General features: G+C 36.5%; 1 pseudogene; it reads right to left on the reverse strand.

The window, feature by feature from the left end:
* Positions 1-633: 633 nt before the first annotated feature.
* Positions 634-817, reverse strand: LOC125999985 (uncharacterized; annotated as a pseudogene).
* Between the last annotated feature and the right edge of the window lie 17,301 nt (positions 818-18,118).

The following is an 18,118-nucleotide window of genomic DNA, read 5'->3' on the forward strand; positions in this document are numbered from 1 at the left end:
TATTGCAGAGATTCAAAGGGTAATCAGAAACTACTTGAGAAACTCTATGCCACTAAACATGAGAACCTGGAAGAATTGGATAAATTACTGGACTCCACGGTTGAAAAGGAGAATGTCGCATATCTAAACACCCCCATCACTATTGAGGAAATTAAAATGTTAATCAAATGTCTGCCCAAAAAGAAAAGCCCAGGCCAAGATGGATGGATTCACTAATGAATTCTTTCAAACCTTTCAAGAGGAACTACTACCAATCTGGCCAGGCTCTTTCATGGAATTGAAAAACTGGAACACGTCCAAATAGCTTTTATAAAGCCAACATCACTTTGATACCAAAAACAGACAAAGATGATGCCAAAAAAATTACAAACCAATATCTCTGATGAACACAGATAAAAAGACCTCAACAAAATCCTGGCAAATAGGATTCAATGCCTCATCAAGAATGTCATTCACTATGATCAAGTAGGTTTCATCCTAGGAATGCAAGGATGGCTTAACGTATGTGAATCTATCAACATAATACACAAGAAAAATAAAAATCACATGATCATAACAGTAGACGCAGAGAAAGCATTTGATAATGTCCAACACGAATTCTTGATTAAAAAAACTCTCAGAAAGATGGGAATGAAAAGAACCTTTCTCTTATTTTTCCTTTTTTTTAAATAAGTACCCCCACTACGACAAATTATGCAGTTGAGTTTCCCACATTTGGAGAAATAGCAGGGGTCAGCAATTTTGGAGTGCAACGAATAAGCCTCACCCTGGGAAAACCACCTTCGTGATCATGGTATCTCCCCTTCCAGGAAAGTATAGGAACCTTTCTCAATGTAGTTAAGGTCATCTACCACAAGTCAGTGGCAAATATTATCCTCAATGGAGAAAAACTAAAAGCCTTCCCACTAAATTCTGGTACAAGACGAGGCTGTCCTTTCTCACTACTCCTATTCAACATCATACTGGAAGTATTTTTATAACAATTAGGCAAGGAAAAGGTATCAAGGGTATCCAGATAGGAAAATAAGAAGTCATGCTTTCAGTGTTTGCAGATGACATGATACTATACTTAGAAAATCCTAAAGTCTCTACCAAAAGACTTCTAGAAACAAAAAATTCACATAGCAAGGTGGCAGGTTACAAAATTAACACACAGAAATCAATGGCTTTTTTATACACCAATAATGATAGGGAAGAAATGGACACTAAGAAAGCAACCCCATTTACATTAGTGCCACACAAACTCAAATATCTTAGAGTCAACTTGACAAAGGACATGAAGGACCTAAACAAAGAAAAGTATAAAACCCTGCTCAAAGATATAAGAGAGGACACTCAGAAATGGAAACATATACCCTGCTCATGGATTGCCAGGATTAACATCATTAAAATGCAATATTCCCAAAAGCATTGTACATATTTAATGCGATCCCTTTAAAGATACCCAGACATTCTTCAAAGAAGTGGATCAAACACTTCTGAAATTCATTTGGAACAATAAACAACCTCAAATAGCTAAAGCAATCCTTGGAAAAAGGAATAAGAGAGGCATTATTTTCCCCAATTTTATACAGTATTACTAAGCAAAAGTTATCAAAACAGCATGATATTGAAATAAAGACAGATCCTTAGATGGGTGGAATAGGCTTGAGTACTCAGAGATGTGAACCAGGCATAAAATCACCTACATTTTGTAAAGGGGCAAGAAATACTAAATGGAGCAAGGAAAGCCTCTTCAACAAGTGGTTTTGGCACAACTGTTTAGCCACTTACAAAAAATCGAACTCAGACCCCCAGCTAACATCATGTACGAAGGTAAAATCCAAATGGATTAAAGACTTTGATATTAGACTGTAACCATAAGGTATATAGAACAACATATAGGTAAAACACTCCATGACATTGAGACTAAAGGCATCTTTAGTGAGGAAACAACACTCTCCAAACAAGTGGAAGCAGAGAAAACAGATGGGAATATATTAAGCTGAGAAGTTTCTGCACCTCAAAGGAAATAGTGCCCAGGATACAAGAGCCACCCACTGTGTGGGAGAAACTATTCACGCAATACCTATTAGGTAAGGGGCTAATATCCAAAATATTCAAGGCACTGACAGAACTTTACAATAAAAAAGCAATTAATCCATCAAAAATGGGCAGAAAAAATGAACAGACACTTTGTCAAAGGAGAAATACAAATGGCCAAATGACACATCAGAAAATGCTCCACATCACTAGTCATCAGGGACATGCAAATAAAATTAACTATGAGGTACCATCTCACACCACAGAGATTGGAGAACATCAAAAAGAATGGGAACAAGCAGTCCTGGCGGGGATGTGAAGAAAAAGTAACTCTTATTTACTGTTGGTGGGAATGCCGGCTAGTCCAATCTTTATGGAAAGCAATATGGAGATTCCTCCAAAAACTGGAAATTGTGTTCCCATATGATCCAGCTATACCACTCCTAGGGATAACACAATACAAAGATCCCTTCTTCACACTTCTATGCTTTGCAGCGATATTTACAATAGCCAGACTCTGGAAACAACCAAGATGCCCTTCAACAGGTGTGTGGCTAAAGAAACTGCGGTACATATACACAATAGAATATTATGCAGCCATCAGGAGAGATAAAGTCATAAAATATTCCTACACATGGATGTACATGGAATCGATTATGCTGAGTGAAATAAGTCAGAGTGAGAGAGATAAATGCAGAATAGTCTCACTCATCTATAGGTTTTAAGAAAAATAAAAGACATTTTTGCAATAATTCCCAGAGACAAAGAAAGTAGGGCTGGAAGGTCCAGCTCACGACATGAAGCTCACAACGATGTGTTATGAGTGCAGTTAGAGAAATAACTACATTGAGAACTATCATAACAATGTGAATGAATGAGGGAAGCACAAAACATATCTAGAGCATAGGTGGGGTGGGTGGGAAGGTGGGATATTTGTGACAATGGTGATGGGAATGTTATACTGGTGTTCTTTACATGACTGAAACCCAATTAAATCATATTTGAAATCAAGATTTTAAATAAAGATATTAATAAAAAGGATAAAATAAATATAACTATATTAATAAGAAAGCATTTTGAAAGGGAATATAATGTTTTATTATAGACACGATATACTTGAAAATTTGTGAAGTGGCAAATACTATTGGAAGACAAATGTATTACATATAAAGTAAAATTATTTGTAATTTTATGCTAATTAAATATTTGACTAATTTCTTTGAAATGTTTTTTAAAATTCTCTTTATACATGATTTAAGGAGTCTTAATGTAATATTTTATTGGAAACTCTCCAGTGGTGCTAGCGTCACTAGGGCTCATTGCTGAAGACATCCAACTTAGTGAATTAGCAGGGGGGTTACTGTTTATAACCAATGATGTGGTTATAACCAATGAGCAGCTGTGGGTTCTCTGAGCATCACTGTACTCTGAGTATAAATAGTGTTGTTTAGAGAAGGCCTATAATGTTTCAAATTCTAATTAAAGCACAAATCATGCATAGCATGCCATTTACATCTTAAAATTAAGTTTCTTCCCTCCATTTGCAATTATTTAGTATAAGATTCACTATCTTGCTTAAGCTCACACTGATTTTGCAGTTATTTTCTTTGAGTGATTCTGAAAAATACTCATATTATTTATTCTTCCAATCTCATTTCAAAATTAGAGTTACCTTTCTTTCTACATATTTTCTAGTGCTCTCTGCATCAATGCTAATCTCTGTTTCAATAGGAGAATATATATATAAATATATATATAGTATTAGTATAATTGATATCTTTTATAATGGCACTTGCTACAATCTGAAAGAAAACTGATTCATTTCTATTATATGGAAATGAACAACTGTTTGGTAAATTCTTGGCTTGAAATAAGGTTTTAGTCAGAATCATAAATGCACAAGTCTTCAAAGATGACAAATAAATCATATTTGTTGAAATATACCAAGGCAATATGAATATCAATTACACAAAGTCATTTATTTCCTTTTTTGTTAAGGTAGTAGCTTCTTCATCTTATAATGTAAATAGATAAAGGGACTATTTTTCTAGAAATTGAAGGAGCTGAAATTTTGTTTGGTGTATTGACATGTAAACTGGAATCATATCAATTGGGGAAAATGCGTAAGTTCAACACTTTTTGGATACCTAAAGTGCCTATATTGTGTCCTGCTGACTTGCTGTGATTTCCTTTATCTTATATACATTGTTTTAAATTCTATTATCTATAATAAATTATTAAAACTTTTAATTAATTAAACTTTTTCTAGTGAATCATATCACATAGCAGTGAACTAAACTCTTAGATCACTGCAAGGCCCTGTAGTGATAGAACTATAGTCAATACTATATGTGATTTACTCAGGGACATGGGAACATACTCAGGGACTCACTACTACCCAGAACTGTCCTAGGGAACCTAAATTACATTTATAAGAATAAACCTATTTTTCATCTATATGGAACCCAGTTGCCTCTGATATTCCTTGAACAAATGATCACATGTTTAAATATCACACATTCTTTTTTCACCTCTCACTTTCATTTTTATTTTATTATAATAATAATTTTTGTTTTGACCAAAGTGGATTACAAATCTTTAACAGTAATATTTTAGGTACATATTGACATTGAATCAGGGAATTCCCACCACCAAGGCTGTCCTCCCTCTACCTTCGTTCCCGGCATGCATCCCATATCCCCTTCCCTTACCCCCTGGGCTGCTAGTATAAGTGGTCCCTTCTGTGTCTGGCTTGTAGGTTGGGTATTGATTCTGTTGTCATTGGCTTTAGATTTGTTGTTTAAGTGCGATCATTTTTTTAACTACTTAGTGATCATAAAACTGTTTGGTCTTGGAGCCCTCCATTATTTCCCCCTCAATTTGAGAGGTGGAACAACATGGTTTAAGTTGTGGGGTTCTGTTTCGAGAAAAGAAAAAATAAAACGGGGTAAAAATCAGACCAGCAAAAAATGGGCAGAGTTCTTCTAGAGGCTATAAATATCAATTTGAGAGAAGAAAGGGAAAAAGGAAGAGAAACACAACAATACAAAAAGAAAAATAAAACAGAAAATCCAAAAAGCACTACAAATATGTACCTAAAATAAAAAGCACCACAGCAATAAAGAGAGCCACCACACAATAACCATGGTCCTGAAATAAAAACAAAACAAAGCACAAAAAATGAAAACAACAACAATAATGAAACCAATAAAAATTATTTTGTGGTGCTTCTTCATTTTCCCTACATAGGGACATTAAATATTGAGGAAATTAGAAAGGGAATTCCTTTGGCCTAAGAGATACAGGGTTTTTCCACCCTTGAAGTATACTGTCATGGGAATAACTACCGCCTCCATACATGTTCACTTACTCTCCCCAGGTCCTTTTGTGGTGTATGGAAAACTTCTGCTCCATCATGGTTGATAAAATCAGACTTCTGTATCTAGAGATCTTCGTCTCTGCACAGGTCAAAGAATGAAGCCTATGATGAAGTCTTTCATTACGGTTGTTTGAATCAGTCTTCTGTAGTTGGTGGTCTTGGTTTTTGCACTGATCCTAGAATGAAGCCTAGGATAGAGTCTTCCATTATGTTTCCAGAAGTTCTGCTCAGTTTCAGTTGTCTCAGACTTCTGGAATTAGAGATCTTGGTAGTTGTACAGGGTCTTTTTTATTAGGTCCCAGGATAAGTTCTGCCCAGTCATGGTTGTCATAGTCAGTCTTATTTAGTTAGCAATCTTGGCTTTTGCACATATAAAGGCTGATGTGTCTTATAATTTTATCTTATCATTAGGTGGTGAGATAAGACAACCTGCTCTTAGATAAAATTGTTGCCATTTCCTCATTGTCAAGATGTCCTATCAAAACTAGCTCATGTTGGTGTCAGAGCAGTATTAAGAAAGTCCCAGAGGGAGTTTATTCCAGGAACTGTTGCAGAGAACTCTGTCGGTTCTATGTCTGAGATCTATGGTTCGGGGTTGGATGGTCGCTGTCTAATCACATGGAGTCTAAATTGGGGCCACAGGACATATGTTCAAGGTGAGAAGTGCCCTTGTATTGTAAAATGTATGCCTTCTCTAATAGATAAGAGCTTTCTATACTTAAAATTTCCTCCTTTTTAGTATGCCTTTGCAAAAAGAAATGGTACTATATTATATTGCTAGTGCATTTGGGGGTGAGAGTGTCAGGCTCCATTATCTCTGTGTTTTGTCATGAGCTTTTATCCCAGAAAGACTTTTGCTTGTAAAGATATCAAGGGAATCCAGATAGAAAAGGAAGAAGTCAAGCTCTCGCTGTTTGTAGATATCATGATACTCTACCTAGAAAACCCTAAAATCTCTACCAAAAAGCTTCTAGAAACAAGGGACTCATATAGCAAGGTGGCAGGCTACAAAATTAACACACAAAAATCAATGTCCTTTCTATGCACCAATAGTAAAAAGGAAGAAATGGACATTAAGAAAACAACCCCATTCACAATAGTGCCACACAAACTCAAATATCTTGGAATCAACTTGACTAAAAATGTGAAGGACCTATACAAAGAAAACTATAAAACTCTCCTCCAAGAAATAAGAGAGGACATGTGGAAATGGAAGCATATACCCTGCTCATGGATTGGCAGGATTAACATAATTAAAATGGCAATACTCCCCAAAGCTTTGTACAGATTTAATGTGATCATTCTAAAGATACCCATGACATTTTTCAAAGAAGTGGATCAGGCACTTTTGAAATTCATATGGAACAATAAACACCCTAGAATGGGTGTTGGAAAAAGGTTGGGAAAAAGAACATGGGAGGAATTACTTTCCCCAATTTTAAACTGTACTACAAAGCAATAGTTATAAAAAACAGCATGGTATTGGAATAAAGACAGGCCCTTAGATCAGTGGAATAGGCTTGAATACTCAGAGAATGTTCCCCAGACATACAATCACCTAATTTTTGATAAAGGAGCAAGAAATACTAAATGGAGCAAAGAAAGCCTCTTCAACAAGTGGTGTTGGCACAACTTAGACCTCCAGCTAACTTTATGTTCGAAGGTAAAATCCAAATAGATGAAAGGCCTTGATATCAGACCCGAAACCATAAGATATATAGAACAACACATAGGCAAAACACTCCAGGACATTGAGACTAAAGGCATCTTCAAGGAGGAAACTGCACTCTCCAAGCAAGTGAAAGCAGAAATTAACAGATGGGAATATATTAAACTGAGAAGCTTCTGCACCTCAAAGGAAATAGTGCCCAGGATACAAGAGCCACCCACTGAGTGGGAGAAACTATTCACCCAATACCCATCAGACAAGGGGCTAATCTCTAAAATATACAAGGAACTGACAGAAATGTACAAGGAAAATATATCTAATCCCATCAAATAATGGGGAGAAAAAATGGACAAACACTTTCACAAAGAAGAAATACAAATGGCCAAAAGACACATAAAAATGCTCCACATCACTAATCATCAGGGAGATGCAAATCAAAACAACTATGAGGTACTACCTCACACCCCATAGATTGGCACACATCACAAAGAATGAGAACAAACAGTGTTGGGGGGATGTGAAGAGAAAGGAACTCTTATCCACTGCTGGTGGGAATGCCATCTAGTTCAACCTTTATGGAAAGCAACATGGAGATTCCTCCAAAAACTGGAAATTGAGCTCCCATACGACCCAGCTATACCACTCCTAGGAATATACCCTAGGAACACAAAAATACAATACAAAAATCCCTTCCTTACACCTATATTCATTGCAGCACTATTTACCATAGCAAGACTCTGGAAACAGCCAAGATACCCTTCAACTGATGAATGGCTAAAGAAACTGTGGTACATATACACAATGGAATATTATACAGCTGTCAGGAGAGATGAAGTCATGAAATTTTCTATACATGGATGTACACGGAATCTATTATGCTGAGTGAAATAAGTCAGAGAGAGAGAGAAAAATGCAGAATGGTCTCACTCATCTATGGATTTTAAGAAAAATGAAAGACATTCTTGCAATAAAAACTTTCAGACACAAAAAGAAAAGAGCTGGAAATAACAGCTCACCTCAGGAAGCTCATCACAATGAGTGATGAGTTTAGTTAGAGAAATAACTACGTTTTGAACTATCGTAATAATGAGAATGTACGAGGGAAATAGGAAGCCTGTCTAGAGTACAGGCGGGGTTGGGTGAGGAGGAGGGAGATTTTGGGACATTGGTGATGGGAATGTTGCACTGGTGATGGGGGGTGTTCTTTATATGACTGAAGCCCAAACACAATCACGTATGTAATAAAGTTGTTTAAATAAAAAAAACTTTTCTTGTAGGTTTTGTAACAAGAAGATCCAAAACAGGTGAAGTTAAGGATTAGAAGAAAACAAACACAAGACAAAATACACATACACACTATACACATATATAATATATATATATATAAAGGAAAAAATAAATAAGGATGAGTTTTAAAAAAGTATTTATAGTAGAATTATAGAAGTCTTAAAATTCTAAAGGAAATATAGGCTTCCCTATTGTCTTTTGAGATATTCTTTTGGGAGGTGCAATACAGGGCACATTACATCACACACCCTGGTCTTGTTGAGTTTGAGAAAGGCTTTGGGGCAGAAAGGGCTAGAAAGGGCAGAAAGGGTGGAGTTCTTTCATTGGGGGTTCTTTTCGAGCTGAAGCTGGTATCAAGCAACAGTCCACAGTTGGGACAGATGTGAGGACGGCCACAGAGCATGATTCAGCAGGAGTTTTGGTTGTAATTTCTTGCCAGGGGACAAGATGTGGGGCTGAGTGAGTTTCCTTTTGTTTGGGAGCAGGGTGTGTCTTATTGGGGCAGGATACCAGTCTTGATACCTAATGGGTTAAGACCTGAGGGTAAAGAGCCTTAATAGTGTGGGATATTGTATTAGGATTGGGGTCTGAACGGATAGTAGGATTTCTGAAGGGGGGAGGAGGAATAGTATATAAGAAGGGCTATATACACTATAGGCATGGATTGTTTACAATTTAGGTTTGGCTTTCATAAAGGAGTCTTCTCTTTATGTTTTCATGCCCACATAAAGACATACATTAGTGATCTATTCTTAAGGTGTTGTTAGAGGTCTGACCCTAATAGAAATGGTCTGAGCTCTTAAGGACTGGTTGAATTAAGATAAATACTTAGTTTAAGTATAGCTTAAAAAAGAGAAGAAGGGAGAGCAAGTGATAAGAGAGGAGAAAAGAAAAATTAATAAATATAGTAAAAAGATTAAATAAATCAAATAAAAGAGATTGAGTCAGTACGTCAGGGTTGGAAGGTTTTCCCAGTTTCTAGGCATTTAATCAGTTATGGGCCTGGGCCTTATTAAAATGTGGACACCCTAATTTTACATCGCAGTGCTCAGCCATACTAGATAAGTAGATATTCAGTTTGCATTATGAAATTGTCTTGATAAAACATTCCAATATATCCTTTTCCTCTGCTGAATGTCCTCTATTAGGACCTAAAGAATATGATCATTCAGAGCACTGAAACAGTCAACTGTGAACCACAGACCTACCTTAGACCTACTTTAGAACATGTTTTGGCAAATTTACATTTCCTCTCTCTCTTCTCCCTATTTTTTTCCTTCTCCCCTTTCTTCTTCCTCTTCTTACTCCTCATCACCAATTCAATCTATGTTAAATAAAACCCACACTGTTAGTTTCTCTTTAAGAAAGGAACTTCAATACATAAGATGCAGCAGACAATACTACATAGGGTAGCCACCTACATAGGTAGGGCTCATTAACACTTTGTGTAGTACTTGAGACATGAAACTTATGTGTATCTAAACTGCTCCAGCCATTATCTAACCCTGAAAGACTCATTGCATTCTTTAGCCAATTATTCTGATTTACTTTCTGTTACTTATTGCCTCCTACTTCATGAGCTTTCCCACGACCTGCTTAAGAAAAATAACACACATGATGATGCATCAGTTTACTGTCCAGAGATATGAGTCCCTCATTTCTCAAACACCTAATAATTTCACGATATCATCAATATAATAAAAGAGAGGGAGATAAAGCTGGAGCCCTTCAGAGACTGGTTTCGACTCCATTGAGATCACCACTCTTAGGTCTACGAACAGAGTCCCTGAAAGGAGGCACCCTGCAGACCTAGGTATCCCTGCCCTTGCTGGGGAAGAAGGAGCTGAGCACCTGTTAGAGAGCAAATAGCTTGCATGTCACAATGCACCTCCTGTGTACTCCCAGCCATATTAACTTTGTTTAAATACTCCTCCCTGATAATAAAAGGAGTTCTTCAGTCACCTCTAAACCCACTTTCCACCCTGCCCTAGGTGCTAAAGAGTTAGTATGGTTGTAGGTTGCTTACCTTGCATATAGATGTCATGTTTCAATCCCTCGCAACCCATAGGCTCCACTGAACTCCACAAGGAGTGATCGCTGAGTGCAGAGAAAGCAGTTATTTCTGGGTACTGCTGAATGTGTTCCCATAAAAGATACTATTCATAAGTCAGACCATATAATCGTCACCAAGCCGTGTTCATTTCTTCCAGGCTGTCCTGCATCTGGAAGATTTTTTTCTCATCTGCCCTTTAGGCAAATAGGGCCACTAGTATTTCTCCTATATAACCACTGATGTATCTATCATGGCATTGTGAGATTAAAAGACTATAGTGAGTTATATTTGCTGAAATATAAAGAGACAGTTCAGATTTCAGAAAATTAGGAATCTTATTTTCAAATAAAAGCAAACAAAAATCTTTAAAAGGATGAAGAAACAAACATTTACATTTCCTAGATGGGGATTTTACACCTGCCATCTCATTGAGCTCAAACAAAATCTCAACCCTTTATCAATGGGGAAATTAAAACAATACTCCATTCCATGGAATTAGAAATAAGGCAGTAATTTAATCACCAATTCAACCAGGCGAAAGAAGAAATTACTCAGAAAATACAAGAATCCACGTGAATAAAATTGAAGGAGTTATAAAATACTAACCACCACAGAATTATACATGCAGAGATACATATTAATGATATTGAAGAAAACATGTTGACTATCACCAAAAATGAAGTGATAAAAGAAAAATCAACAAACGGAAGATAATGTAAATTGTGTGATAGATAATAGCAAGAGGGATAACCTTCAAATTATAGGAATATCAGAAGGAGGGGAAAACAGAAAAGGAAATACTAGATGGTAGAAGAAATAATCACCTAGAGCATGCCTTGTCTCTGGAGAGAAGATCCTGAATAGATTCAAAGGGCCTAAAATATACCAAATAAAATAAGCTCAAGCAAAATAACAGCATGTCACATAGCAAAATCAAAAGACAAAGACAGACTACTTAAATGAGAAAGAGAGAAAAAACTTGAATATAAATGAAACAATATAGCAACAGAAATAGAACTTCTCTATCTTATCTTTCAATATGGAACATATGGAGTGACATAATTAAAGTAATGAATAAAAAGAAATCTAGTTTAAAATTCACCACACTGTGGAACTAACATTTAGAATTTAGGGAGGGGCAATAACCTTCTAAGATAGACAAGAACTTGCAACATTTTCAACAACTAAACCTATTCCTCAAGATTTACCAAAAGGCTACCAAAAAGAAATAGATTCTTGGAAAAAAAAAGCTGGATTCCACATTAGATTCCACAATTATGATGCCTAATTGTCCACAAAAAAGATGGCAACACAACTTTATATATCTTTAATCTCTGAATGTCAAAGAACTAAACTCCTCTACTTTCATTTACAGAGTAGCTAGATGGATCAGGAAACAAAATCCATCCATCTGCTGCTTACAGTAAACATAACTAATTTAAAGGTTAATTACATTCAGAGTGAAAGGATGGGAAACTACCATATATGCTAATGGAAGAAAGTAAAAAGTTGTGACATTCATATATCAGATTAAATAATATTCAGTATAATGATGGTATTAGAAACAATGGTGAAAACTACCTATTGAATAAAGAAAATTGAATAATAAATCTTATCATCATTTTTGTACCAAATGATCACCCTGGAAAATTTATAAATCTGCTATAAAACCAAAAGAAACACATTGACAGAGATAATACAGTTGCAATACTCCAACACTCTAATTTCATCACTAGACAGAACAAAACAAGTATCAATAAAGAGACTAGAGCCCAAAGTGAGAAGCTAAAAAAAAACTGGGATTATTGGACAAATAGAAGGTACTTCATCCTCCAAACAAGAATCATATTCTTCCCTAGTGCACATGGAAGAAATATTCTCCAAGAGAGATCACATATTAGGAAGTACATCAAAGATATATAAACTTATAAATATAGTAACTTTTGCAAAGTAACTTCTCAGATATTAATGCCATGAAATTAGACATTAAACACAGAATGACTATGAAGAAAACTTGAACAATGAAACCTGACAAAAACACTGGTAATAGCAACTAGATCAAAGAGAATATCAAGGAAAAAATAATTTTTGGGGGGGCCACATCGGTGATGTTCAGGGGTTACTGCTGGCTATGTACTAGAAATTGTTCCTGGCTTGGGGGACCATATAGGATACTTGGGGATCTAACCGTGGTCCTTTCTAGGTCAGCCACTTGCAAGGCAAACTCCCTACCACTGTGCCACTACTCCAGCCCCAGAAATAAAATTATTTTGTAATTAATGACTAAAGATACAAGTTGTCAAAACCTATAGGTTCTGTAAGAAGGGGAAATTTATTGGAATTGGGCAAGATAACAAAATCAAATTATGACAATTAGACAAGAAAAAATCAAATAATTACTATTCAGAGATTACATACTAATATACATAGATGATCTTAAAGATTCCACAGTAAAATTTATTAGAAAAATTAATCAAGACAACAAAGTAACGGGCTTCAAATTCAAAACACAAAAATCTATTACATTCTTCTATACAAAAGTAAATCAGAATAGAAAGAGATCAAAGACTCTATTCCATTTAAAATAGTATCTAGAGCCCGGAGCAGTGGCTCAAGCAGTAGGGCATTTGCCTTGCACATGCTAACCTAGGACAGACCGCAGTTAGATCCAATGGTATCCGATATGGTTCCCCAAACAAGGAGTGATTGCTGAATGCATAGCCAGGAGTAATCCCTGAGGGTCACTGGGTGTGGCCCCAAAACCAAAAAAAAAAAAATAGTATCTAAAAAAAAAGAAGTGTAATCAAAGATAGACAAATTGACTACAGAAAACCGAGAATATTCTGCTTTTCGAAAGAAACAGTGAATAGGATACACTATCAACAGAAAGAGAGAAACTATTTACTAAGTAACCATCTGATACTAAGTAACCATCTGATACCATTTGATAAATCAAAGATATACAAAGAACTGACAGAACTTAGCATGAAGAAAAATACAACTAACCCCATCCAAAATGGGGAGAAGAAATGAACAGACATTTCTTCACAGAAGAAATACCATGGCAAAAAGGCTCAAAAGTGATAAGCTAAACCAAAACAGAACACCAAGATGCATTGTAATGAAAACCACAAGAAATGAAGATAAGGGCCTGGAGAGATAGCACAGCGGCTTTGCCTTGCAAGCAGCCGATTCAGGACCAAAGGTGGTTGGTTCTAATCCCCGTGTCCCATATGGTCCCCCGTGCCTGCCAGGAGCTATTTCTGAGCAGACAGCCAGGAGTAACCCCTGAGCACTGCCGGGTGTGGCCCAAAAACCAAAAGAAAAAAGAAAGAAAGAAAGAAAGAAAGAAAGAAAGAAAGAAAGAAAGAAAGAAAGAAAGAAAGAAAGAAAGAAAGAAAGAAAGAAAGAAAGAAAGAAAGAAAGAAAGAAAGAAAGAAAGAAAGAAAGAAAGAAAGAAAGAAAGAAAGAAAGAAAGAAAGAAAGAAAGAAAGAAAGAAAGAAAGAAAGAAAGAAAGAAAGAAAGAAAGAAAGAAAAAAAGAAATGAAGATACATACTCCATAAAGCAACATGAAAGAAATAGAATACTACATACATAAAAGGGAAAGTTGAATATTCATAGTAAACTTCTCCAATTCAACTTTACATACAACCAGTAATAGAAAGGATTGTGACTTGTGGCAATGGGCTCCTGTGAGAAACAGTGGGGCCCTTTTTAACCCAGGTCAGTTCTTACATCTTGAGAACAAAGCTGTAATGGAAAAAGACTGCAAAAAAGTCGTTGGGTACCTCTCGGATTCAATGGAAACTGACACCAGTTCAGTCCCTGTGCCCAAAAAAGAGAAAAGCTGTGACTCTCTGAAAGGCCTAACCAGTAGAGTAACAGCTGCTTGAGGACAGAATCAGTGAGCTGAAATATGAGCAGCACAACACTTTGATACCAAAGAATAGGTTGGAAAAGAGCCATAAAATAAGTTGAATATAGAAAATATTCTCAAAATATGCCAACAACAATAGACCTTTGTGATAAATTCATCAGGGACAACATAAGAGTCATTGGTGTTACAGTGACCCAAGAAGAAAACCCATATTAAGATGTAGCAATTAAAGACATGATTGTTGAGAATTTTTGGAGTTGAAAAACACTGGAAACCACATCCAGTATACCAGAAGAGTACAACCTCTCTCCCCAAAAGCATCCCAAGACACACCCTACTCACAGTGAGGATTGCCACAGGTTGTGTTAAACACTGAAAGCAGAGTATAAAAAAGAAAATAATATCCAGCGGAGCATTTTAAAACAGTTTTGGGATATAGTGGGAAAAAACCCAATTAAATGAAAACCTCCCTAAAAACAATTTAACCAGCCAGATTTTTATGCAAGTTTTTTTTTTTTTTTTTTTTTAATTTTTTTTTTATTTAAACACCTTGATTACATACATGATTGTGTTTGGGTTTCAGTCATAAAAGGAACACCACCCATCACCAGTGCAACATTCCCATCACCCAAGTCCCAAATCACCCTCCTCCCCACCCAACCCCCGCCTGTACCCTAAACAGGCTCTACATTTCCCTCATACATTCTCAATATTAGGACAGTTCAAAATGTAGTTATTTCTCTAACTAAACTCATCACTCTTTGTGGTGAGCTTCCTGAGGTGAGCTGGAACTTCCAGCTCTTTTCTCTTTTGTGTCTGAAAATTATTATTACAAGGGTGTCTTTCATTTTTCTTAAAACCCATAGATGAGTGAGACCATTCTGCGTTTTTCTCTCTCTCTCTGACTTATTTCACTCAGCATAATAGATTCCATGTACATCCATGTATAGGAAAATTTCATGACTTCATCTCTCCTGACAGCTGCATAATATTCCATTGTGTATATGTACCACAGTTTCTTTAGCCATTCATCTGTTGAAGGGCATCTTGGTTGTTTCCAGAGTCTTGCTATGGTAAATAGAGCTGCAATGAATATAGGTGTAAGGAAGGGGTTTTTGTATTGTATTTTTGTGTTCCTAGGGTATATTCCTAGGAGTGGTATAGCTGGATCGTATGGGAGCTCGATTTCCAGTTTTTGGAGGAATCTCCATATCGCTTTCCATAAAGGTTGAACTAGACAGCATTCCCACCAGCAGTGGATAAGAGTTCCTTTCTCTCCACATCCCCGCCAACACTGTTTATTCTCATTCTTTGTGATGTGTGCCATTCTCTGGGGTGTGAGGTGGTATCTCATCGTTGTTTTGATTTGCATCTCCCTGATGATTAGTGATGTGGAACATTTTTTCATGTGTCTTTTGGCCATGCGTATTTCTTCTTTGTCAAAGTGTCTGTTCATTTCTTCTCCCCATTTTTTGATGGGGTTAGATGTTTTTTTCTTGTAAAGTTCTGTCAGTGCCTTGTATATTTTGGAGATTAGCCCCTTATCTGATGGGTATTGGGTGAATAGTTTCTCCCACTCAGTGGGTGGCTCTTGTATCCTGGGCACTATTTCCTTTGAGGTGCAGAAGCTTCTCAGCTTAATATATTCCCATCTGTTAATCTCTGCTTTCACTTGCTTGGAGAGTGCAGTTTCCTCCTTGAAGATGCCTGTAATGTCCTGTAGTGTTTTGCCTATGTGCTGTTCTATATATCTTATGGTTTTGGGGCTGATATCGAGGTCTTTAATCCATTTGGATTTTACCTTTGTACATGATGTTAGCTGGGGGTCTAAGTTTAATTTTTTGCAAGTGGCTATCCAATTGTGCCAACACCACTTGTTGAAGAGGCTTTCCCTGCTCCATTTAGGATTTCCTGCTCCTTTATCAAAAATTAGATGGTTGTATCTCTGGGGAACATTTTCTGAGTATTCAAGCCTATTCCACTGATCTGAGGACCTATCCTTATTCCAATACCATGCTGTTTTGATAACTGTTGCTTTGTAGTACAGTTTAAAGTTGGGAAAAGTAATTCCTCCCATATTCTTTTTCCCAATGATTGCTTTAGCTATTCGAGGGTGTTTATTGTTCCAAATGAATTTCAAAAGTGTCTGATCCACTTCTTTGAAGAATGTCATGGGTATCTTTAGAGGGATGGCATTAAATCTGTATAATGCCTTGGGGAGTATTGACATTTTGATGATGTTAATCCTGCCAATCCATGAGCAGGGTATGTGTTTCCATTTCCGTGTGTCCTCTCTTATTTCTTGGAGCAGAGTTTTATAGTTTTCTTTGTATAGGTCCTTCACATATTTAGTCAAGTTGATTCCAAGATATTTGAGTTTGTGTGGTACTATTGTGAATGGGGTTGTTTTCTTAATGTCCATTTCTTCTTTATTACTGTTGGTGTATAGAAAGGCCATTGATTTTTGTGTGTTAATTTTGTAGCCTGCCACCTTGCTATATGAGTCTATTGTTTCTAGAAGCTTTTTGATAGAGTCTTTAGGGTTTTCTAAGTAGAGTATCATGTCATCTGCAAACAGTGAGAGCTTGACTTCTTCCTTTCCTATCTGGATTCCCTTGATATCCTTTTCTTGCCTAATCGCTATAGCAAGTACTTCCAGTGCTATGTTGAATAGGAGTGGTGAGAGAGGACAGCCTTGTCTTGTGCCAGAATTTAGAGGGAAGGCTTTCAGTTTTTCTCCATTGAGGATAATATTTGCCACTGGCTTGTGGTAGATGGCCTTCACTATATTGAGAAAGGTTCCCTCCATTCCCATCTTGCTGAGAGTTTTGATCAAGAATGGGTGTTGGACCTTATCAAATGCTTTCTCTGCATCTATTGATATGATCATGTGGTTTTTATTTTTCTTGTTATTGATGTTGTGTATTATGTTGATAGATTTACGGATGTTAAACCAGCCTTGCATTCCTGGGATGAAACCTACTTGATCGTAGTGGATGATCTTCTTAATGAGGCATTGAATCCTATTTGCCAGGATTTTGTTGAGGATCTTTGCATCTGCATTCATCAGTGATATTGGTCTGTAATTTTCTTTTTTGGTAGCGTCTCTGTCTGGTTTAGGTATCAAGGTGATGTTGGCTTCATAAAAGCTATTTGGAAGTGTTTCTGTTTGTTCAATTTCATGAAAGAGTCTTGCCAAGATTGGCAGTAGTTCCTCTTGGAAAGTTTGATAGAATTCATTAGTGAATCCATCTGGACCTGGGCTTTTGTTTTTCGGCAGACATTTGATTACTGTTTTAATTTCATCAATGGTGATGGGGGTGTTTAGATATGCTACATCCTCTTCCTTCAACCGTGGAAGATTATAAGAGTCCAAGAATTTATCCATTTCTTCCAGGTTCTCAATTTTAGTGGCGTAGAGTTTTTCAAAGTAGTTTCTGATTACCCTTTGAATCTCTGTCATATCAGTAGTGATCTCTCCTTTTTCATTCCTGATACGAGTTATCAAGTTTCTCTCTCTCTCTTTCTTTGTTAGGTTTGCCAGTGGTCTATCAATCTTGTTTATTTTTTCAAAGAACCAACTTCTGCTTTCGTTGATCTTTCGGATTGTTTTTTGAGTTTCCACTTCGTTGATTTCTGCTCTCAGCTTTGTTATTTCCTTCTGTCTTCCTGTTCTTGGGTCCTTTTGTTGAGCATTTTCTAGTTCTATTAGCTGTGTCATTAAGCTACTCAGGTAAGCTCCTTCTTCCTTCCTGATGTGTGCTTGCAAAGCTATAAATTTTCCTCTCAGTACTGCTTTTGCTGTGTCCCATAAGTTCTGAGAGTTTGT

Source organism: Suncus etruscus, chromosome X, assembly GCF_024139225.1.
Source record: "Suncus etruscus isolate mSunEtr1 chromosome X, mSunEtr1.pri.cur, whole genome shotgun sequence".
NCBI lineage: Eukaryota > Metazoa > Chordata > Mammalia > Eulipotyphla > Soricidae > Suncus > Suncus etruscus.